General features: G+C 35.1%; 1 protein-coding gene across 27 annotated transcripts in view; it reads left to right on the top strand.

The window, feature by feature from the left end:
• The window catches only part of PAM (peptidylglycine alpha-amidating monooxygenase), a 289,959-nt gene that overhangs the window by 23,829 nt on the left and 240,255 nt on the right, over positions 1-25,875 (top strand). For 4 of the 27 annotated variants that reach the window (XM_078365114.1, XM_078365110.1, XM_078365104.1 and 1 more), the window contains exon 2: positions 9,550-9,671. The exons of 22 other annotated variants lie outside the window; for them this stretch is intronic. The gene's annotated coding sequence lies outside the window, so the exon portion shown is untranslated. Of the gene's footprint in view, positions 1-9,549; positions 9,672-10,871; positions 11,044-25,875 lie in introns of all 27 variants that reach the window. One more of the 27 variants, XM_078365106.1, reaches the window with a different exon arrangement.

Below are 25,875 nucleotides of genomic sequence, written 5' to 3'. Positions count from 1 at the left end.
GCATTTCTCTAATGATCAGTGATGTTGAGCTTTTTTCATATGTTTATTGGCCACATACATTTTCTTTTGAGAAGTGTCCGTTCATGTCATCCTGTGCCCACTTTTTGATGGGGTTGTTTTTTCTTATAAATTTGTTTAAGTTCCTTGTAGATTCTAGATATCAGGCCTTTGTCAGGTGGATAGACTGCAAAATTTTCTCCCGTTCTGTAGGTTATCTTTTCACTCTTATGATAGTTTCTTTTGCTGTGCAGAAGCTCCTTAGTTTAATTAGGTTGCATTTGTCAATTTTTGCTTTTGTTGCAATTGCTTTTTATGTTTTTGTCATGAAATCTTTTCCCATGCCTATGTCCTGAATGGTATTGCCTAGATTTTCTTCTAGGGTTTTTGTAGTTTTGGATTTTATATTTAAGTCTTTAATCCATCTTGAGTTAATTTTTATATAAGGTATGAGGAAGGGGTCCAGTTTCAATTTTCTGCATATGGCTAGCTAGTTTTCCCAGAAGCATTTATAAAATCGGAAATCCTTTCCCCATTGTTATTTTGTCAGGTTTGTCTATTTTTAGAACTTTTTTAAAATGTGGTTTAAAAAAACACATAAAATTTACCATCTTAACCATTTTTAGAGTGTACAGTTCAGTAGTATTAAGTATATTCACATTGTCTGCAAAAGATCTCTGGAACTTTTTTTTATAGTACTAGGATACTGGCCAACAATATGTATTTCACATTGTTGTATAACTACAACTGCATTTATAGTTCTCAGCAAAATTTGTTTTCCTTTTGTATGTCACACATTTCTTATTAGGGCATTTCTTCATAGTTAGTGGTGTTTTTTGGTTTTTGTTTTTAAATTTTGTGAATGGGTGCTTCTTCCCTCCTGCTTCCTTGTATTTTCTGATTTGCTTTTGCAATTATGCAGAAAAGCTTTTTATTTTAGTTGTTTTATAATTTAACATTTTTATTCTTAACTACTTAATACTAGAATTAAGGGATATTTGTATTGTAGGGCAGTTTTCTGAATATGGAACTTTATCTTAGTTGAAATGAATATTTTTCAAAATCACCATGTAGCAATAAAAGTGGATAATATAAAAATGGAAAAAGTGAAGCAACATTATGAATGGACATAATCTAGGGAGAAAGGGGAGTGATTTTTTAGGAACTGAAAACTGTTCAAGTCTCATTGATACTCATTGAGACCTACCTTGAGGACCCTTTTTAAAATTGCAAACATTCACTTCTACTACTTGATTGTTTTGCCCTGCTCTCCTTTTTCCCCATAAACCTTGTTATTATCTAACATATAATTTACTCCCCCAGCCCTATTATCTGTTCCCACTAGAATTGAGGCTCCTTGGGCTGGGATTTTCACAACAGTTTCCTGGAACATATAAGGTGTTCTATAAATATTAGTTAAATGAATAAAACTTTCTAGTAAAGTCAAGTATTTAAGTGGGGGTTTCTGGGGAAAAAAAATGACCTAATTGTCTGAGAGAGGAATTCTACTAGAAAATTTAAAAATTAACCCATCTGAGGACCTTTCTTCCTGGAATTTGTAGGTAATATTCACTTTAAGAAAACAGCCCTTCAGCTAAGAGGTTAGTGATTTATACTTGAATATGTGAGAAACAGGGAATGTCACCATTCATTCCCGGGCCTGGTTTCCTCTGTGGAGGTATTTTATTTTCCCCCAGAAATAGAGAGCATATTGGCTTAAGCTTTTTTCTTTCCCTACAAAGCAAAGGTCATTTAAGCTATTGTTCTTATTTTTATGGATTGTAAAAAGAAAGTTGTTTGCTGGATTAGAGATTAATATGGGATAGTTCTATTTATTTTTCTTCTGTGGGCTGTAAATGAAAGGTCACCTGACAAATTTTGGTTTGCCCTTGAGAGACCTGCGATCATTTCTTCTGCAGGAAGAATTGTGTTACTTGTGACTTCTCAGTTGAATGGCATTGTGTCATCCTGGGGTTGGCCGGTCGAGATCAAGTAAGCACCTCTTGAACCCCATTAGGCAGAAAAAAATTAAAGGAGAAAACCTGCATCATAGAGAATTAAAAAGGAGATGGGAGAGTTGCCTTTCTGCTCTCACCTCTCCACTTATCTTTTTTTGAAGAGTTGATTTGTGTCCTCCTGTGATACTTGCATTTATTCTTCTGTATGCTCCTTGATTTTGCCCTATACTTGTGTTTATATGTTTATATTTGTTCTGTCTTCCCCATTAGATGATCTCATTGTCACAGGTAGACAGTTCATCTTTACTTTAAAATTCCCCAGAGCATTCTGTATAGTATTTAGACAAGGAGCATTCAATTAATGTTTATTTGACAAGTAAACAAGAGGGAAAATTAAGGTTTCAGGAAGGAGATTGTAACATTACCAAAAATCATATTAAGGATTCAGAATAATCAAAACTGGCATTTGGTTTCCCTGGCATTTAGAATGAAATAAAAACTGGACCCTGTATGATGGATAAAATGAATCACAGGACTGCTGAAGTAGATTACTATTATTGTTTCCTTCCAAAGCCTGGTCTGTGGCATTTTGTTCCAGAGGAAACTTGAGGCCTGTGGTGATTCAATCTTACCAAATTAGAAACCTCTGAAATGAGTCATTTTCATTTTCATTCACTTCGTTTTTACATGGAAGATTGCACAGGCAAACAACCAAATGAATGAAGCTTAGTTTTCTGGTGGGTTGGTCACGGCAGTTTTCTCAGTTTGTCATTGCCATTGTTCCTATGGTAATATTTTATATGTGGATGCTGTACAAGTCAGGTGTATCTTGTTTGTGTATTTGGAGGGAATACTTTGTGTACTTTTGAATCAGGCAGTCCTTAGTACTCAGAGATCTACTGATAGTATGAATATAAAATCAGAGTAGAATAGAATTACCTGTTGTGGAAAACTCCCTGGATTTGCCATCAGAAAACCTGATGAGCTTCTGTGCTTCCAACTTGTCTTCTGCAAAGTGAAGGAATTGAGTGAGGTACTTTATAATGCAAAGATTCTCAATCCTATTGGATCCAGTGTCTCCTTTTTTAAGTTTTGCAGTGCCCTCTTTATTACCAAGAAATGAAATTTATGTGTAATATAACCCGCTTAAATGTGCAATTCAAAAAATATGCATATATATATACACACATATATATGTAATTCCTAATTTTAACATAAAAACAATACAGGAATAAGTAATGTATAATAAGATAACATGTATTTCATTCAATATGTAAATGTTTAGTTATGAGTACACCATAAGACCTAATGAAGTGTTCAAAAGCTTGAGCCTATATGTAGAATAACAGTATGTGTAACAGCTACAAATGCAGATTGATGTCTTTGTTATATTGACCACTCAAATAAAGAAGTTCCCTCCCACCTTATCTGTAGTTTCAGTTACTGTGATGGTTAATATGAGTGTCAACTTGATTGAATTGAAGGATGCCAAGTATTGTTCCTGGGTATGTTTGTGAGGGTGTTACCACAAAGGAGATTAACATTTGAGTCAGTGGGCTGGAGAAGGCACACCCGCCCTTAATTTGGTGTGCACAATCTAATCAACTGCCAGCAAATATAAAGCAGGCAGAAAAATGTGAAGAGGCGAGACTGGCCTAGCCTCCCAGCCTACATCTTTCTCCCATGCTGGATGCTTCCTGCTTTCGAACACCAGACTCCAAGTCCTTCACCTTTGAGACTCAGACTGGCTCTCCATGCTCCTCAAGCTTATATATTAAATTCCTCTAATAAGGGAATTTATATATTTAATAAAATATATAATTTTTATTAAAATAACATAAAACATATTATTTTAATATAAGTAAAAATGTATGTTATTTTAATAAAAAATATATATCTCTTATAAGATAGATAGATAGATCTTATTAATTCTGTCCCTCTAGGGAACCGAATACAGTTACCCTTGTTCAACCATGGTCCAAAAATATTATTACGTGGAAAGTTCCAGAAACAATCTATAAGTCTTAAATTGTACACCATCCTGAATAGCATGATGAAAATATATGTCACCCTGTTCCATCCAACCCAGGATGTGAATTATATCTTTGTCTAACTGTATCCACATTACATATGCTACCCACCCATTAGCCGTCTGGGTTACCAAATTTTTAAAAGACACAGGATATATAGGATTCAGCACTACCCATTGTTTCAAGCGTTTTTCTGGGAGTGTCGGAACATATGCCCCGAGGATAAGTTAAGACTACTGTACCACAATTGATGTCGTTGTTGGTGATGTGATTTTTCCAAAATGATGAGGAATTCTGGGCAAAATTCCAAATCAAACAAAATATTGTCTTTCTTGGTTCATGTAGTAACTTCATTTCTAAACATAAGGGTTTTTGAACCATGTGAAAAATATTTGTGTTTTTATGTAAAATAGATTTGGGTGGTAAGCTATGATCATCGAAAAAACATTTATTACCTATGTGATTTGTAGACATTTGAGAGTTAAGTAGGATGTGGTGCAGTAGTTCATTAAGAAAAGGTCTTGCACATTGCATGACCTCTGGACTGACTGAATTCCTGCCTGCTCAAGCTGGCAGCCCTCCCCATACCAGCCCTGACAACTCCATTTCTGAATCTCACACTAGGGGGCAGTACTGCACCCCATGAAAAATCATTGCTCTAAGGCAGGTTTCTCATCCTCAGCAATTATTATTTTTTTTTAATATTTTGGGTCAGGTTATTCTTTGGTGTGGTAAGCTGTCTTATGCACTGGAGGCTGTTTGGCAGCATCTCTGGCTTATACCCACTGGATGCCAGTATACTCCTCTAGCTGTGTTGACCAGAAATGACTCCAGACATTACCAAATGTCTCCTGGAGGGTAAAGCTGCCCCAGCTTTAGAAGCACTACTCTGGGATCTCTATTAGCTACAAAAATCTGTCATGATAATGATACAATATTAATTAATATGGATGAAAACACTGCATACCATACTATAGATGTTGTTAATTTTTTTGCCAGGTGAAGCCAGTAAGGAAAGCTTTTAATAATTCCTCATTCTTTTTGTTGTTGTTGTTGATCATTTAACACTAGGATTATATTATTGCCTGGCTTTAGAAGGGTTGGATTATGTGCAGTATAGGATGATACATTTTGTAGTATGAGAGCATAGAGAACTAGAATTTCAAGAAAGACTATTCCAACAAGGTCCTTTGGCAAGTCAGAGTTCATTGAATTCCTTTATAATAAGCTTGACATTCGTGTTAAAGGTTACAAAATCAGAATTTTAGTTTTGTAAGAAATATTAGAAATTCAGTGGGTACCTTCTCATTTTACAAGTGACTAAAAACCTAAATGCTAAAGTGTAGTTCACTGCTTAGTTCTGAATCAGGACTTTAATTCACGGCTTTGGTGTCCCCTGTGCTATTTTTTTTACCCCCTTACAATGCTGCTCAGCCAGGGCTATATTTATAAAATATTTTTAGCCTTCTGCAAGCTCTAAGTCTTGATAGGAAATAACAGACAAAATAACGTTTTTCTTTAAAACTTTGATCTTTAGCATGCATGCCAGGAAAAATAAGGGAGAAGGTCAGCTGTTACATACAGGGATTTGCATTCATAGATTAAGCCCAGAAATATTTTTAATACTAATATAATAACAACATTTTACGTGCTTCTTGCGGCTTGGCCATGTTCTTCTAAGAACTATACATTTTTTAATACTTAAAACAACTCTATGAAAATAGATACTGTTACATTCATCTCCCTCATGTAGATGAGGTATCAGGAACTTTAAAAACTTGCTCAAGGTCATAAGGATAAGTGGCTGGTCTGCGATCTGAAGCTGGCCAGTCTGCCATCCACACTCATGTTCTTGTTCGCTACTTACTCCAGCCTTAAGTCTTGCACTGAATAAAGATGGATTGGTTTTGCATCCTTGCTTGTGAAATGGATATTCCTAGGCGCTCAACATTTGGAGAATTTCAAACCTGAACACTTTCAGAACACATCATATTTTCTTCAGAGAGTAAATCATTCCTCACACTTCTCCAACATTTGCACCAAAGGTGAATTTGCTCTTTATAGGATATAAGTGCTTCTTTCATCTTGTCCATATCTGAAGCATTTAAAGCAGAACTCTAGTATGAAGTTCACAGCAGGAACGAATCCGGATCTGAAATGTAAGGATTATATAAAGTCATCTTCCTTGTTTGTTTCATTTTTGTTTTTCCCCAGAGGAAAGAGAAAATTCTGAAATACTTTATTGCAAAATGAGTTTGAAGTAGATACAAGTAATAAATATGACTGACAGCTATAGAAAAAAGAAAAAACTTGACACTGTTTTAGAAGGATACTTGAAAGAAAAACATCTATATTTATTGAGAAGTGAGAAGTGAATGCAAATCTTTCAAGCATAATATTTAAAAGTGAAAATCATGTAATAGGATTTAGAGATATTTCCAAAGTCAATATTTGGTTCTTAAGTTCCAGGTAGTAGAAAAGTCAGAATCAATGAAGCTCCCAGAGCGCTTGCTCCCTCTCTCTCTCCATCTCTCTCTTGCTTCTCTGTAATTGTATTTATTACTGGTAATACTGGTACAGGAACCACGTTGACTTTTTCTTTCAATAAGTTTTTTTTTTTTTTTTGAGAAATTGTGCTTTTGTGAAAAATCTGCCTTTTCAAAATTTTCTTTCCTTCCCTTTTAATTTATTCCCCATATTTTTGGTGTATCTGAGATGCTAATGGGCCTTCAGTTTCACGTTTTTATTTTCCACTTGGCAGTACCACTTTTATACATTGAAGATGGAAACTTGGCAAAAAAATTGTATAGCAGAGTGTATTTCTGTGTGAGGTTGTAAGGTCAGGAAAGAAAAAAGCTCAAATAAAAGGTATTTTCATTAAGTGTGATCTCAGCTGGTGTCGTATATAATTACCCAGTTATTTTTCTTATGAAATCAATGTTCATACTTGTTGTCATGACCAGGATCAACTACATAGTTTGTGGGACCCAGTTCAAAATGAAAATGTGGGTGTATTGCCAGATTTAGCCAATAAAAATAGAGATGCCCAGTTAAATTTGAATTTCAGATAAATAAATAATTTTGACTATGTCCAAAATCTCCTGGGACAAACATTATTCCATGTTCTATCACTACAAATTAGTTTAAATGATCATTGCTTAGCACTATCTTAAATGTCAGTAAAAGCAAAGATTAAATAAAACTCGTCTGAGTTGCAATAGAAGGTTGCCTAGAATCACTGATTTTTTTAATATCAACACCAGTATTTGGAATCATCCTTTTATTTGGGTCCCCTGAAGTTTTCCTACCATGAGACAAGCTCCACTAAATGTGAAGAGCTGGATGGGAGAAAATAATCTGTAGATTCCAAATTCAGTTTCAGTACAGTTTATGAGAGAATATAAATGAAAACCAAAGACCTAGAAATTAATTCTCTTGAAACTACCTCTGTGTCAGTTTGCACACTGAAGTATCTTTGGGTATTCCTTGGGATGTGAATGCAACTGTAAGAGGGCCACTGGACTAAGATAAAAAGGGGAAGATGAATAGAGCCCAGTGTCTGCCATCAGGGAGCATACCAGCTGGAGGGTGACAGCCTCAGGAAGATCTAATTGCAGAACACTTGAATAGTTTCCCTCACCTCTTGAATCAAGTTCAAAATTCTGCATGATCTACCCCCATCTTTCTCTCTGTTGTTACCTGGTGCTCCTCTTCCCACTGTGTGACCTCTAAGCTCCAATCATACCAGCCTTTCTGTCCCTAGCACAGCACACCTAAGCTGCTCCTGCCTATGAGCTTTGGAAACAAATGGGGAGTGAGTTGGCCAGGCTCTTTTGTTGGCCTAGAATGCACTTTTCAGTTTCCCCTCTTTGCACCCACACACCTCAGATTTCAGGTTTTCTTGGCACCCTAAGTCTGGACAAATGAGGTATTACAATTGTAAAGTCTCATAGGATCCCGTCCTCCTGTGCAGTACTTATTACAAAAATAACTAACATTTGGTATCCATTAGCTTAAACTCTGATTACTGTTGTGATTTCACTTTCTGAGCACAGGTACCATCTCTTTCTTATCCAACCAAACATTCTCAGCACAGAATATAACCTCTTCCATACAAAGGGTAAGCCATACATATTTGTTGAATTGAATTGATGCTAACATTTATGTGAAACATGACTTTGTGTCAGTGACTGGTGGGCATTTACCATATATTATCTCATTTAATTCTCACAAAATCATTTGGAAATGCATGCTTTTAGATAGGCAACCTTTATTATTGCTGTTATTCATTGATTAGGATATTTTTAGGCAAAGCAAGTGCATAAACACCAAGTGAGTGGTCTTAAATGCTGTGTTAAGGATTTGGAACGCCTTACTAAACACAAGTGATTCTCTATACTACTGCAAATCAGAATCACCTGGAGAATTAATTTTAAAAAAAGGCCTGCATGTAATTCGTTTAGGATTCAGCAGGTCACTTTATAAAACTTTCTCAAGTAGTTTCTTTTTTCTTCTTTTTTAAATTAGACTTTAAGTTTTGGGATACATGTGCACAACATGCTGGTTTGTTACATATGTATCCCAAGTAGTTTTAATGCACAGCATTGGTTGGGACACTAAAAAGGAGTGTTGCTAGCCCAGCAGCATTAATACCATCTATGAACTTGTAGAAAATGCAGATATCTGGGCCCCATCCCAGTTTTACTTAACAAGTAAAGAGAGCGGGAGTCCCCAGCAATCTGTATTTTAGCCAGCCCTTCAAGTGAATCTCATACCCTTTAAAGTTTGAGAACTTCTGTTATAAACAATTGGACACTTAAAAAGCTTTATACTTTTGTGTTTTAGAAAATAACTTTGGTAAATATGTGGGAGACTGATTAAATAAGGTACAAACCAGAAGGTAAGGCAACCTGTTAGAGCTGTTATCTTTAAAAGTATCTTGTGGTGGTAAGATGGTGCTAAGAATTAGAGTGGTAGTATAGGAAGGAAGGGAGGTGGTGGGATCAGATGTTTCACAAACAGAAATGGTGGAATATAGTGACTGATTATTTTGAAGAGGTTGAAAGAGAGGGCGAGGTCAAAGAAAATGTAGTTTCTTTTTGAGTTAGTTAAGTGACATTATGAAACAAGGCAGAAATGTGTTTAGAAAGTATAAGTTAGGGAAACCATGAAAGTATTGACTATGAGGTGTCTTCAAGCGTCTAGTAAGAGATGTTTTTGCCTCGTTGGAAATTTGGTTTCTGGATCTTTGGAACAAATGGGGAGTAAAGTGTGGTGTTGGGAGTTTTCACCATTGTATTTAAAATTTTTTAAATCATTCATTCAAGTGGTTATATATATACTAAATTATTTTTAACATGCTTGTTTTATTTCCAAACTAGCCAAATAGATTGAACTTTACACAAACTATAATCTTATGTTGAATCTTTTATATGAAGTTATTTTTAGTAATTATTAGAGTTTATGGAATATGTTAGCAGAATTACGGTAAAACAAAATCTGCGTTTTGTAAATTTACTGTTCCATTCTTGGGTCAAGTATATAGTGAACACATTCATTTTCAGAGAAAGAACTGAGAAGTGACACGCAAGAATACATTTCACATTTCAGCTGTTAAAGGAGGCAGTTTTGTGTCATGTAAGCTCACAGGTGCTGGAGCCAGACTGCGTTCTGTCCACATGTAGAGGTATGACTTTGAACTTAAATTCTCTCTGCCTTCATTTCCTAATATGCAAAATGGAGAGATTAGTATTACTCATCTCAGGCTTTTTGTAAGCATTCAATGAGTTAAAACCTGTGAAAGTACTTTGAATAGTGCCTAGAATTTAATTCACAATCATTAATGTAAGCTCTTATTAATATCAAATTTTTTCATTCTCTACTTATTTTCTAAATTGTTGCCATTAACTATTTCTGAGTCTTTTTAATGTGATTTCTGTTAGTTTTATGAACTACTTAATATCAAAGGGAATGATTATAAACCAGTGATTTCTAGGAATTAAATTTTGAACCATTCTTGGAGAAAATGGAGAAAGACATCAAAAATGTAGTATAATTTCTAAATAAATAGAAATTAAAAATTACTTTTCAACTTAGACACATACCCTTTTTTTGCTCAAACTTGGGGGTCAGAAAGGTACTGGGCTCCAAATTCTTCACAGCTTTAAATCTTACTTCATCATTCTGAGCATAGTTAAGTAGCAAATCAATAATGTACTCTGAAAAGAAACAAGTAACTTACTACTCTTTTGATGTGTGGTATACAGGTCAAGAATGTATCTTAAAAATTCTACATCAAAATTTATTAAAAAAATAACTATGAAGCAAAGTGTGATCCCAGCATATATATTTGACCCCTATAATGAAAAGAAGGCAACATCTCTGGAAGCAGAAAAAAAATCTTACTCTTCCATCTGAGATTTGTAAATTAAAGCTGTTCTTTACTGCTGTTGAATTATAATACTCTGAATTTCACTTAAAATCTCTTAATGATGGAAAGGCCAAGGTGAAACGCTTAATCCTTAGCATTTTATTTATCCTCATCAAAATAGCTCTACCACACTTATTTTTCAACCTATTTCAAGTGGGATGGGAGCTGGCAGAAGAATTGATGCAGTTCTCGGTATTTGCATTTCTAGGTCCCACCAGACCCACACAGCTCTTCTGACTTGGGCATGTTCCAGTCATGTTCTAAATGTAGCCACCATTATCCTGTGCTGTCTAGAGTTCTCATGTTCTGGGACCGGAGACATATTTTCTGTACCTTTCGCTAACCCCAGGAAATCTCTCCCAACTATGAGGACAGATCTGTCCCAACTATTTGGACAAAACTGCCTCCTTTAACAGCTAAAATATCAATGTAAATTTTTCTGTACCTTTCACTAAGCCCAGGAAATCTGTGCCCAACTGCGGGGACAAATACCTAAACTCAGCCTGAACAAGATCCCAGTCAGCTTCACTCCTGGAAGAGAACTACTGTGCCGCTCTCAGCAAGGAAATCTGTATTTGATGATACTTCCTAGGGGACCTATAGTTCCTTCAGAGTTATGGATCCCTTGGTGAGTCAATGAAAAATCCAACCAATTATAGAGCATTTCAGAGAAAAAAAATTGTTGGCTATTCTCAGGAAATGTTGGGTATTTCCAGTATTTACATCTTCCATCTATGGAACTGAGCTCTCTAAGCCAGTATAGTGAGTCTGTGGCTTCGGATTTATTAAATTATTTATCTATGATAGATATTGCCAGGTTGCTGCTATCACTATTGGCAGATTTGGCAAAATAGATTAATTTGCTTTTGATTTAAGAACTAAAATAGTATCATATCTGTGAAAAATCCTTTGCTCTTCCTCACTGTAAAAATACTTGAGGAACGTCCTGTTTCAGTTCACTTGCACTCACACAGCTTCAGTTTACTTCAGTAGAACTCACTGGACTCTAGTAACAGAAATCATCATATATTTGATATCTGGGATAAGAAATTAACAGATCTAAAGTAATTTCCTTTTATAATTTAATCACATGATTTAGCCTGCTTTGAATTGTTTGTTAACAAGGTGTGATAATTTATATATTTAAAATAAACATTTATGATAAGAAACTGCCCACATACTTTATTTGAAGGGTAATTACCCTTCATATACTCCAGAACTCACCAGCTTTGATGAAGGTGATAGTGAGTCATTACAGTCTTCACTTTGTCAGAAAGACTTTAACAGTTTCATCATGCCACTGGTGTCATAAAGTTACGGATTGTGTGCAAGGCATAAAAACTCTATTTCTTTTTGAAGGAAACTACATTTGTTTCCTTCTGACTACAAATGTCAGTAATTCACATTTAAGAATTTTAAAATGGTTGCTTTGTATCTCTAGATTATATTTCCACTCACAATAGAGATGAAATTCCTTACCTACTTTATATAATTTTAGAAAATACAAAGGATCCTCACAAATTAATTTTTGTTAAGTATAGTGGAATCCTTTTTTGACACCACTGAGTAGCAGATCATAACATCTGTATTATGGGCTAACGGTGTTACATCTGGTTTTTGATGGTTTGAAATTAAATATTATGTTGGAAGAGGATTATACTTTTACATGACACATAGTGTTTTGTTCTTATTCTATTTGGCAGGAATTCTTCCTATTAAGTAATTATCATTTTAATAGCAAATTTGTGAGTGTTTGGTGGCATTATTAAAATACATTTGCATTATCAGGAAGTGGGAGATAAAATGTGTTCCTTGTCAGGGGAACATGTCAGATGCAATGACAGAAGTTTGGTGGTCCAGTGCTTTGTTGGTTGACACTAAAGGTCAGAGGCTAGGTGTGAAGCAGGAAGAGTATTTATGGATGACGGTACCAAAGAGCAACAGACATTGTTAGAGAAAAGTTAGCTAACACTGGCATTATTGGGAGATATAGCTTACATCTTAGGTATAAGCAGTACTTTTGTTTTTTTAACTTGGGTTTTAAAAGCATATGGTGAAAGAATGAAATTGCTCTTTGGCTGTTAAAAATTCCGTATCGAGACTGAATTTGATGATAATTGATTTTTTAAAAATCAAAAGACGTGTTTACTGGAAGTTGGAGCTTTAAAAGCAAAACTTATCTAGCAATTCCACTTCTGGATATGTACCCAAAAAAATTGACTGCAGAGACTTGAATAGACATTTGTATGCCAGTGTTTATTATAGCATTATTCAAAATAGCCAAAAGGTGGAAACAATCTAACTCTTCGTCAGCAGATGAATGAATGGATAAACAAAATGTGAAATATTCATAAGCTGTATCATTCAGCATTAAAAAGGAATGAAATTCTGACACATGCTACAACATGGATGATCGTTGAAGATATTATGCTAAGTGAAATAAGCCAGACACAAAGGACAAATGTGGTATGATTCCATTTACTGAAGTACCTACAGTAGTCAGATTCAAGACCGAAGATAGAATGCTAGTTGCTAGGGGCTGGGAGGAAGAGAGAATGGGGAGTTACTGCTTAATGGGTACAGAGTTTCAGTTTGGAAAGATAAAAAATTTCTTGGAGATGGATGGTGGTAATGGTTGTACAACAGTGTGACTGTGATTAATGCCACTGAACTGTATACCTAAAGGTGGTTAAAATGGCAAATTCTAACCCATGTATACTTTGCCACAATAAAAAAGCAAAACTTAGTAAAATGGCATCATAAAGTAATAAAATTCTTTCAGTTATTTAGAGAAGAAACTAACGAGACAAATATAAGGGTTAGGTAATTATTCATATTCATAAATATTTAGTAGTTATCATTAGACTAAATTTGGGAATAATCCAATTATCTTATCCTGTTTGTGATCGGGGGAATGATTTGCCTATATTTTAAAAATATTTTATTTCAGTACTTGACATAATTCTTGGAACATGGAAGATGCTCAATAAATATTTGTTGATTATTATTTGTTTATTCAGGAAATTATAGTCACAGTTTCATGTGCCAAATAATCAGCTTAACTGTAACTCTTAAAGTCTGCTTACATGCTCAGTGAACAGATAGTAAACACAGTGTTTAAAATACAGACAATCAAAACATGTCCTCTCCAATACACTAGATTATGGAAATGAATGTGTTATAAAATATGCCACACATTTTTGTTGTTGATATAAAAGAGCAATAACTTTATCTGATAATGGGCAATTAGTTTGGCTGAAAGACTGCCTCTAGGATCGATAGTGCTATTATTCCCATTGCATAGATGTACAAAGAGGTTTAGAGAGATCACAGCAGAGTTTGTAGTCATCTTACTACTTGTATTACAATGACAGTAGCTTTCACTAAGCTTGTAGTTCTTATGAGGATAATTTGACTATTATCCTGGGAATAGATTCTAGTGATAAGATGAGAAACCTAGCCTAATAGTGTGGTATTAGGTTAGATAGAGCTGCTTCATATGGTATTAAGTTAGATTGAGGTTATTTTTGCCAGGTGGAGAAGAGATGCCTCCATTTCTCTGGGCATGGAATCAGTTTTAGCCTTTTACAAACACTATTTTCATTATTCTCAGCAGTGCTATTTAGTTATCAAAAACTGAGTATGACATATAAGAAGTCACATAATTTTATTTTTCTGAGAAATTATATTTCCCCCATTGTTTTCTTGAATTATACTTGTTCAATATGAGAAATTGGCAAATGCCAAAAAACATAAGCACATAGAAGACAATATTTTTAAAATTACCCATTATTTTACTACCCAGAGATAAGCACTGATATCATTTGTTTAGGTGTCAGCCATTCTGCTGTTCTGTTCATGCATATATGCACATATACAAACAGAGTTACAAAACCGTAAGACATAAAATTAAGGTAACTAAGCATATTTTTCACTGAGCATTAGATAGTGAGCATTTTCCCATGTCACTAAATGTTCTTTTACAGCTGCATTCTAAGTAGCTGCATTACATTTTATTTTATGCCTACATCAGTCCTCTGTTATTGGGATCTTAGAAATTTATTTTTGCTGTTATAAATGACACGCTGATGAAAATACTTTTAGATTTTTTCCTATCTCTACTTTCTTAAAATAAATTTCTAGCAGTAAAATTAAGTAAAAGGGTGGATATTTTTTATGCGTTTGAAACATATATGCCAAATTGTTCTTTAGAGAGGCCATGTGACAGTTTATATTTCTGTGGCAATCTGTATGAGAACACCCATTTCCCACCCTGAAATTCATTTTTTTAACTGCCAATTCAAAAATACATTATAATTTGGATTGATAACTTGAAAATTTTTATATTATTATTGAGCATTTTAATATTATTTTTGCTTCTATATGTGGTTACTCTGTTAATGTATTCCTCTTTTCCTTTATATTTATAAGACTTGTTTATGTGTTAAAGACATTAACCCAGTTGTGTGTTGTTTCTTTTGCAACCACTTTTTCTCCAGCAGATTCTTCTCTTTTCAATATTTTGCCAAGTGTTACTGAAGAAAAAAAATAAAATAAATTTAAAATCCAAACCAAAAATCCTCCTTAGATAGCTAACTTTATTTTGGGTTTGTTTCTGAGTGCAAGATAAGTATACTGCAGTAAATTCCCTTCTTTCAACCTTGGGCTGAAATCCTGTCACTTATTTAGCTGTATTTAGTCTTATAATAGATAAACCAGATAGTTTCACATAGCTTGTTTCCAGGGTTTTATCTAGGACAGGGTGGGAGATTCTTAAAGGAAAGTATAGCTGTAGGGAACATTTTAATTTAGATCTGCTTTATTACTCCAAATATTGTTGAAACAATACCAGCTGTCCTTTTTACTGAGCAATATAGAAGCATTGAGAGAAGTTGTACCCATACTAATACGGGTGATCATTTAAAATGGACTATTGTATAGATTTGTGTTCTTTACAGCAGAGTGTTTGGGCAACTCTTTGAGCCTTTTCTTCACGCATGGAGATTAGAGCCATTTAGTTTTTTGGTGGTTGTTTGGAATTTAGGAAATTCACTTTAGACATACAAAGGTTAACATTAATGTGTGTGTATATGTGCGTTTGTCTGTATGTTAGAAGGAATAGGAAGTGACAAAAGTAATCTAAAATCATATTGTTGAGAAAAATATTAAAGGTAAATTAAATCTTTATTGTCTAAACTGCTCCCCAATCCAGTACTGATAAACAACATGGGGAAAGACTGTGGAGATTACTTCCAAAACAAACATTTACCAAGTTCCAGGAAATGCATGTATTTGTATAGAAAGCATGTAGCAATTACATAAGCTTTTTTCTTCTTTATCTATTTACCAAGCAATTGACTGTTAAGGTCTTTTTGCTTGCCTTTGGGCACATAGTGTGCACTCTTTCGAGCTTTCAAAAACATAATGCGTGGTAACCCAGTTGCCACTGACTGGCATTGTGCAGAGTTGGAATAAGGGCTGTTTAATTATGTGAAAGGCTGATGACAAATCAGTATTTGTAATATGGAATCTATTCTCAGTACATTAGAAGTGTTCCCTATTTGAAGGAACCCTGCAAACCATCATTTCGTCAAGTGAAGAGTTTGTAACACATGCTTGCTGTTGGTTTTCTTACAAATCAGAATACAGCTTCAGTTTTTGAGGTTCCTACCACAGTTATGGTGGTCTCTTACTGACTGACACTTCAATCATGAGCAGGAAATGTGCTTTCTGCAGCCACACACACAAAAACTGACACAAAAGTATTAGGTCATGCAGTAGCAGGTAAGTTTAGAGTGTTTCCTAGAGGAGACACTCTGTTTCCTATTGTTGATCAGGTAACTTTGGAATAATTTTTATTCCTCTAAAAAATCTCCCCTTTGGCATCCTGAGTGGTTAGTAATCTTGGGCCTTATAGGAACAGAACATTCTCCACTAAAATAATGTTTTAGTCCACTATTTCCTTTCTTCCTCTAAAAATTATGTAAGATACCCTCTCTGAATGTGTGAATTTTTTATAGAACACCTAAGATTCTTTGCTTTTAAAATTCTCTCCACATAAATTAAGTCCAAGGTGCATAGGCTTTTCCATTTCTGATGTATAATCAAAGACTTCTTGTAAGTGGACTGGGCACAGTGACTAATGCTTATAACCCCTGCACCCTGGGAGATTTGGAGGATTCCTTGAGCGCAGGAGTTTTGGAGCAGATTGGGCAACATATGGAGGCCCCTGTCTCTTCAAAAAAATTGTAAGAAGTTAGCTGGGCATGGTGGCACATACCTGTGGTTCCAGCTACTTGGGAGGCTGAGGTGGGAGGATTGCTTGAGCCTGGGAGGTGGAGGCTGCAGTGAGCCTGATTTGCACCATTGCTCTCCAGCCTGGGTGACAGAGTGAGACACTATCTCAAAACAACAACAACCAAAAACACTTCTCAGTGGAAATTTTTTAAATTTTGGAACTATTAGAATGTATTTAACTAAAACAGCTATTGGTTAAATGCAGCATTTTAAGTACTGGTTTTGTTTCAAAGCTCAGACAAGCAGCAATGTAGAAATATCTTTGGTCGTTTAAGAAACTGAACCAGTCAAATATTTTAAAACAATATTGTAAATATTAAATGCTTTAAGTAATGATAGCAAGTATTTTATCCTGTTTATACAAATAATTAATTTATCAATTTGTAATGATTATACTAAGAGATTACTTTATACTTAGAATAAACGTTTAAAGTCAGCAATATGTAAAATATGTATTGAGTATATTATACGATATTTATCTGAGTATTTTTGGTTTAACAAATTAAATGCATATTTTTAAAAAATATATTGACCATATTAATATAACTACTGATCTCTTTTTTGGTAAATTTAAGTAAAATTTTTTACTTATTTAACACTTTTGAATTTATATTATACTTAAGTTGATTTATTTATTCTTGGCCAGCTACCCCCTTGAGACGCTGGCTTTCTATTTTATAAAACTATTTTAATGATAGTTTAAACATGAATACCTGTTACTACTTATCTTCTGATTCTCTTATCTTGGGAGTTCAGCATAATGCTATGCTGATCAGGATGACAAGGTCCCACTGAGGTGAAGGAGGGAAGCTGGGAATGGCCACACCCTGGAGTGGAGGTATGATTTTGGCAGGTGGAAAGTTGTTTTCCTGAAATAAATTGGCAGAAGTAGGTACATACTGATTTAGATACATTTTCTACCAACCGATGGGAAGAATTAAAGCCAGTGGTGAACAAGGCATTTCAAGCATTTTATAAGAAGTGACTAGATAAGGAAGATTCTTTTCATTCCTTTTTTAATCAGAAAGAAGAAATTAGTATTCTTCAATTAGCAGATTCTTCCTATTCTATATTAAGAAAGATTTAATTTTTATACCATGGAAGGTTAGGCTAAAAAAAAAGATTTAATTTTTGTAGAAAACGGAAGATACTTTGATTTAACATGAAATAATGATATTTATATTTATGCTGATCCCACCACGAAAAAAATTATCACATGTATAAACGTGTATAAATTAAACAGAGATTATCAGCTTAAAAATATAGAAGATTTACGTGTGGCTATGAACATTCTGATGCTAATTTTTTTGTGTGATGACTGGACTTTAAAATCTGGCATTGTCTTTCATGAGCTTCACAAGTCCTGTGTCCATTGTGTTGTTTACTTAGGTTATTTTGCTTTCCTCAAACTTAAACAAGCATTAGCTTGTTGCTCCAAAGAGTGACAAAAGAAGATGCAGGAAAATGCTTGGGGCCAGAGGCGGTGGCTCACACCTGTAATCCCAGCACTTTGGGAGGCTGAGGCAGGAAGATCACTTGTGCCCAGGAGCTGGAGACCAGCCTGGTCAAAATAGGGAAACCCTGTCTCTACAAAAAATACAAAAATTAGCCAGAGTGGTGCTGTGCTCCAGTGCTCCCAGCTAGTTGAGGGGTTGAGGCAGGAGAATCACTTGAGCAGGGAGGTTGAGGCTGTAGTGAGCCATGATGGCACCACTGCACTCCAGCCAGGGCAACAAAGTGAGACCCTGTCTCAAAAAAAAAAAAAGGAAGGAAAAGTGCTTGGAATGGGAGATGAGTTATTCTGCTCTGATACTTCTTGTTTCCTTTTTTTGCTTCTGTCTTTCTCTGCACATCCTTAGGTCAAACTGAAACACTTTTATTGAGATTTTTGCAGGAACCAAATGAGACAGGAAGAAACGTTTTAAACTGCTGTCTAACCTCTAATACTGGTGATGCTGTTTTTGGAGTACCACTAACAGTTTAAAAGTGCTTATGAGAGCAACTCTCACTGCTTTAATTTGTGTGTACAGATTGCTGTTAGTGTTATTACTATCTGTTTTTTATCAGGCTAGCTAATTTCTTTGTTTATTAACTAAACGACTTTCTTAATGGCTACCCTTTTGACAAATGAAGAAATCTTAGCTGCTCTGAGAGGGAAAACCAAAATTAAAAACTCACAGTGAAAGGGATGAGGAACATACATATATGTGCTGCTGCCGTGTTTTTGATGTGAGAGAAAATCTAGTGATTGACCTTGATCCTTGCTGAAAGTCACAAAAATATGTATAATTTGGCGTTCGGCCATAAAATAAATGGCAACTCTCTTCAGTTAAAGCAGAGATTTACATGCCTTTGTTTTGGGTACAGAAAAAGGAATCTTTTCCAACCTTATTATCAGAGAGTTTAGTGCATTTTTTCCTGAAATGTTTTACAATTTCCATTTTATCAGATACATTCTGTTGGAGTTCATAGTTTATTAACCATGAGTTATTTTATTTAGTTTATGCTTGAAGATTTAGAGGCCTATGATATTTTGTTTAAAGGCCTCTAAATGATCAAACAAATCTAAATATCCACTGGCATCAGCAAAACCTCCCATGATCTATTGTCAGATTTTTGGATCAGGGCCCTTGGAAGGGGCACTGGACATTGATATCAGGAGCTGATTTGAGATATTTTACAAACCAGTTTATACTTATTCAAGTCAATGAGGGCAACACCACTAGAGCTGGACCCTCTGTAGCTAATAGTCTGTGGACTCCATGGGACCTTCATGAAGTCAATCTCCAAAGGTCACCTCAATCCATGTTAGGAACCAGGTTTGTCGGTGAATAGTCTAGAACTCAGAGATCGACCTGTTTCTCTGCAACCAGGGAATCTGACATGGTACCAAAATGTTTTTTTTGTTTCCCAGATGTCATTCAAGAGTTTGGGCAATGAGACTGGATATTTGCAGTTCCACACAGTAGAAAATCACCTTTTAAATAAGACAAAAAAGACTGATTTTCCTAGTGTTTAACTCTAGTAAGAGTCATCTTTGCTCTTGCAAACTGGTTGCAATTCTGTTACCTGTTTACTGTCATTTTTTAAGCACCAGAGTCAACCAAATAAGATTAGAGAAAATTGTGAAAGAGAAAGCATTTCTTTCAATTCAGTCCTTTCATTCAACTCTCTTTGTACTTGGCCGTTTTCATTTTCTTTCTTTTTGTTGCTCATCACATTCAGGACCTCACATTCCCTCATCTTACATGAGGGAAGTTATAAATTTCCCTTTCTGAAATAGTCATCTTCTATCTATGTAACTATGAGCAAGCTCCTTTATCTCTTTGTAGCTTGGTTTCCTTATTTTTAAAACGGCAATAGATAACTACCTTTATCATAAAGTCGTTACATGGATTTAATGCATTAAGGTATATCTAACACTTACCTCATACCTGGTTGTACAACGTGCTAAATGACAATTTATCTAATAATTGCTAATGGAACTTAATAGTAGAATACTGACAGAGAGACATTTTCTTTCTTGCCAAGTTTCAAAATGTTAAGCAAAAATGAGCTGTGAATTATTTTGAATATGCAACAGCATAAGGGCTGCTGTTTTGCTTCTCTGCAAATAGACTTATAGAATATCTCAAAAAAAAAAAAAAACTAAAGGACTGTTGGGTCATTCTTCAGAAGACTACTGGCATAAAAGAGACTGTCCTAAGAATCCCAAGAATAATAATCAGTCTCCTATTTTTATTGGAAAAGGAGACAACAATAGCCATATAGTATTGAACTGGTTGATTATTTTATGTATCTTCTGTAACTTTCATTTCCCTCATAATAGACATGTGCTTTTAAAAATGCAGTGTGAATGCTCTAAATCATACCATTATTAAATAGTATTTTAAAAATAAAACGTCATGGTGAGTGTATTTCTGAGCCATCACATTTATGAACACTTAGAATATAACCTCACCCATTTTGCTTTGAAAATACCTTATGCAAAATAATTTTGAAGGACATTGTATTTCCTAGTATGTGTTTTCAGCAGGTGGCTAATGGCTTTTGACCTGCTGTAGCAGGATACAGAACTGAATGTCAGGCAGAATATTTTTTAAGGCTGTATTTTCATTTTGCATAATGAAGCACAGTAATTTATTTGAGATTGCCTTGAATATTTTTCCAAATAATTGTTGATAGAGATGTGTCAATTTGGTAGGAAAGAGAACAGAAAAATTGACAATATTCCAGCATTTAGGTTTAAAGAATATTTAAGTATAATCAGATTGCTAAATACAAATACTTGTAAAAAATAAATCAGTTCAAATGTATTTACATGTTAAAAACCATGTAAAGTAAATGGTATTAGCCTTCCCCCTTTCCTGTATGGTTAGGCCATCATTACCAATAATAATAATAATAATAACATTTCAATCCACTCACTTTTTTGTTTAGTAATTTCCATTTTCTCTTGAAATTCATACATTATATTCCATGGCCTATTTTTATACAAACTTTGAGAATTATACATAATAAAGAATAATTTTCAAATTTTCTGTGAAAATAGACCGTGACATATACTATATGTAATGACAGAGATTGCCTGGGGCCCCAGGATTAACAATTTCAGATCATTATCAACGTTAGTTTCAAATTAAGTATTGGCACAAGAGTTTTTTCTAGAACCAGAGTCTTTGTAATCATGTATCACATTGAGTAACACTCAAATTTGAACTTAGTGGAACTTTTGAGATAAAGATGTACATGCAGCTAGATCAGTGCCCCAAGCACCTTGTGGTACAGGTGATGTGAGGCAATGACAATGTGAAGAGTCCTATTTCTTGTATTGTACATATTAGAGCGGGCGTTTTGCCACTGAACTATATGATGAGGGAGGAAAATTGTTTGTGAGCTTTGCGTTTAGGGCATAATTTCAGAAGTTGAGTTGTGATTTTATTTATTCCCTTAGGTAATTACTGGTTTTCAGCATGTGAAGGAAGTATATTATTGAATCTTTTTAATGGTTAAACTTGTACAGTAGATGTCTGTTCTTTAAATTTACTCACCAAAAATTCTCCCACATCAAAGTAGCTTGTGATTCTCATTTGTGGCTAGAGATTTAATCATCTTTCAGTAATGCTTTGAAGTTAGCTTTACTTCTTTTTTTTCTTCACCCAGCATGGGTTCATGAATAAAACTAACCACTGATAGGTATAGTGTATTATTGCTCTTGCCTATGGCTCTTGCTAATAAAAATTCCAATTCTGGTTAGTTTGCTGGAATCAAATCAATGTAGTGTAGGCATACATTTTTTTTCTGTTATGAAGCCTTCACACAGAAAATAGGTAGGAAAGAAAGCATGGTGGTTGAAGGGAAAAGAAGGTCATTCTGGATTTAAAGCTTTTCTGTCTGTATCGTGTTCTGTCTAAAACTTGTATGAGTTTTTTACTTCTCACTGTCGTAGAATCCTTAAAATTAAAATTCCTATTGTTTAGGATGAAATTACTAAAAATTCCTATTCATTAATGTATATGAATCTGTGGTTGTGTGGATGAAGTAACACAGCAACATCAGTAACTTCGTTTGAGAAAATGTGTGTGTTTGTTTTTAAAAGCAGCTAGATAAGAAGTAATCAACGGAAGAATAGGGTAGGTGATGCAACCATTGCTAAAATAATGGAATTCTGACAGTTGCTAAAATTATGTCAGCTTGCTTTCAAGATTACTTAATCACTAAATCACATATGATTTGGCATTTTCACAAATAGAATGTTTTGCACTAACGTCAGCACAGAAAAGAATAGTGCCTGGATGCTTGCTTCACAATGCAACATGTGTATTTAGAAACCAGAAAACATGCCAGAACTGAGTGATGATTGTACAAGGCATTCCATACTCCATCCAGACGCCAGCCTCAGGTGAAAAGACCCTTAAACAGTGGTTAGGGGGATACAAAAAAGGAGCTTATTTTTGCAAATTTTCATGCATAATGCATTGGGTGGGAGCATGGGCTCCAGAGTTGGATTTACGCAATCAGTTTTAACCATTTGAAGGCTGACCCCTTTGGGCAAATATTATTCTATTTCAGCCACATATTTCTTAACTAAAGCATAGGCATACTAATTGTATTGAATTTATACTATTATTTTGAGAAAGAAGTACCAAAAAGAAACTGGTAAGGAGCAAAACCTGCCAGTTCCGGAGGCTTAGAAATCTATCATTTTTAATATTTTGCCTATAAGGGAACACACTCTTATATAGGCTCCTACATGGCCTCAGAATCCATTTCCACACAGAACACCAGGAAGTCCCAACTATTTCATAGAAGTTGGCATTTAACATGGAATGTATTTGCATTCTTGAAGCTAATTCAATTCTACCCATCTTTTCTCTTCTTTCTATTTTGCTGACAGCCTCCTTATTGCAAATATCAATTCAGGTACTTGGAAAGGTGACGATGGAGAGATTGGTTATCCACAAAAATATCTGGACACTGTGTTGAATGCTTTACAGAGGTTTATGTTAAGTAGATGAATTCAAATTTAAATATCCAGCCTTATATTCTACCACAAGCTCCATTCATGCATTCATGTATTAGCTGGTTCCTTTATTTCATTGTCTAATGGGTATCTAAACTTACTGTGCTCACTATTCACTGTCCTCCAGCCACACTGGGCTTCCTTATGTTCCTTAAACTTTCTAAGCTCATTTCTGTCTTGGGACCTTTGTTCTCGCTGCTTTCCATGCCTGGAAGCCTCTATCCTTCCATCTTTATACATCTGGCTCCTTCCCCTTATTCAGATGTCATTTCTTCTGAGACTGGGATTTCTCTGACAACTGTATCTCAATCATCCCCCCATCCAGTCAGTCTCCTAGCCGATCATCATGTGTTATGGTTCTTCAGAGCCCTTTTGCATGTATACAAAATTGTAATTTATTTCTTTCATTGTTCCTTGTTTTACCTCTCATTCTAAAATACAAGTTCTCTAAGAGCAGTGGCCTTGCCTGGCTCGTAGAGGTGCTCTCAACAACCTTTAAAGATGTCATTGTTCTTTCCTTTATCTTATAGGTGACAAAAGTGAGGCCCAGGGAGGTTAAGTAGCTCACCCAAGATCGCAGAGATTGGAAGTGACAGAGCTGGGATTTAGGTCCCATGCTGTCCTCTAAAAAACAGTGCAGCATTGCTTCTTTTTTCACAACTGAAGGTCAGAGACATTAATGGGAGGCAGGGGGCCGTGATGAGTTCTTGGAACTGCCTTTGAGTCCCTGGTCTGGACATAGACAGACAAGAGCGGGTCCTGATCATTTGGTACTGTAGTATCCCGTGCTTCTCTTCTATTTCCTTTTCCTTTTAGACTTAGCGCCCAAGACACGTGTGATGAATATTTTACAAGAATGCATTAAATCCCCTATTGCTTGGGAAAAACAATGAAACATCAGATTTTAAAGAAACTCCCAAAGGGCTAGAATCCAGTTTTGAACCCAGATGGAATTTTCCACATGGCTTGGAAAATATATGTGTATATATTTTTATATACTTGCTGTTTTCTGAGCATTTCTTTCTTGACAATGGTTACAGCTGTAGCTTTCTTTTTGTGAGTTTGTGTTAATAGCATTGTTTGCTTCTAACTTGCTTACTATAACAAGTTATTATATTTAATTTGATCTTTATTGATTGAAGGGTTCCACCTCTCCTCACCACATGATACTGAAGCTGAGCTATTTATATTGTTTTAACCAGACATAGAATAAAATGAAAGAGGTTTTCTTGTAATTTATATCATTAAAACATATAAATTGTGTTTCAGCTTGTGAGAAAAGAAAAAGAAAATCAGGGCATTTGATTCAAATGGGATAATTCACATCTCACAGATTATAGGGGAGTAATTATTGATGCTTTTTATTCTAGGACATTTAGTATATGTGACTGCATTTGACCTTTTAGAAGCTATTGACATCATTTGGGAACTGCCAGTAAATGTGCCTTAATCAGTTAAACAGAAGGAATCGTAGCACTGTGGAACTGACTGGTTGATTAATTTAAATCCAAACACAGTCCCGCCTGAATGCCCTTTGCAAAACCCTTGCTTCCTTCAGAAGCATTATAACCCACATCCTACTGTCAGACCTTTTTGGCTCTGCTGGTCTTAGGCTGCAGTCATCGTCCTTAACCTCTCTTATGCTTCCTTTTATTTCAGGAAAACAATATCTATGGTTAGATTCACATAAATGCTCTACTTTTCCCTCAAACTTCTTTATTTGTATCCTAGGGAAAAGGTATTTTAAACTCTGCTAATTGAGAGACGAAAATGGGAACTTATCTTAAACTAGCTTCTTTAGAAAAAGTATATTAGAACTTAATCCAGCTCTTCCTCTGGGACTTATAATCAAAATTAGAATCATGAAGTCTTGAAATAAATTTTTGGTATTAGAGTAAGCCATTATGTATAATTCCTTTGGTTTTCAGATTCAAAACATTGAAGGCTTTATAATTTGTGTTTAGTTTGGGATATTAAAGTTAATCGACTGTTGGGTCAGTTCACACATAGTATGAAGATGTAGTTCTGGACCTTCAAATGTCAGTGAAACTAAAATTCTTTTTATTTATTTATTTATTTTTAATGATACCCAACTCCTTCTAAGGAGCAGGGTTTTTTTTTTATTGCATTTTAGGTTTTGGGGTACATGTGAAGAACATGCAAGATAGTTGCATAGGTACACACGTGGCAGTGTGATTTGCTGCCTTCCTCCCCTTCACCTATATCTGGCATTTCTCCCCATGCTATCTCTCCCCAGCTCCCCACCCCCCACTGTCCCTCCCCTATTCCCCCGAACGGACCCCAGTGTGTAGTGCTCCCCTCCCTGTGTCTATGTGTTCTCATTGTTCAACATCCGCCTATGAGTGAGAACATGCGGTATTTCATTTACTGTTCTTGTGTCAGTTTGCTGAGAATGATGGTCTCCAGGTTCATCCATGTCCCTCCAAAGGACACAAACTTATCATATTTGATTGCTGCATAATATTCCAAGGTGTATATGTGCCACATTTTCCCCGTTCAGTCTATCAGCGATGGGCATTTGGGTTGATTCCAGGTCTTTGCTATTGTAAACAGTGCTGCAGTGAACATTTGTGTGCATGTGTCTTTATAGTAGAACAATTTACAATCCTTTGGATATAT

This window comes from Callithrix jacchus, chromosome 2, assembly GCF_049354715.1.
Source record: "Callithrix jacchus isolate 240 chromosome 2, calJac240_pri, whole genome shotgun sequence".
NCBI lineage: Eukaryota > Metazoa > Chordata > Mammalia > Primates > Cebidae > Callithrix > Callithrix jacchus.
This window is presented reverse-complemented; position numbering and strand designations above follow the sequence as displayed.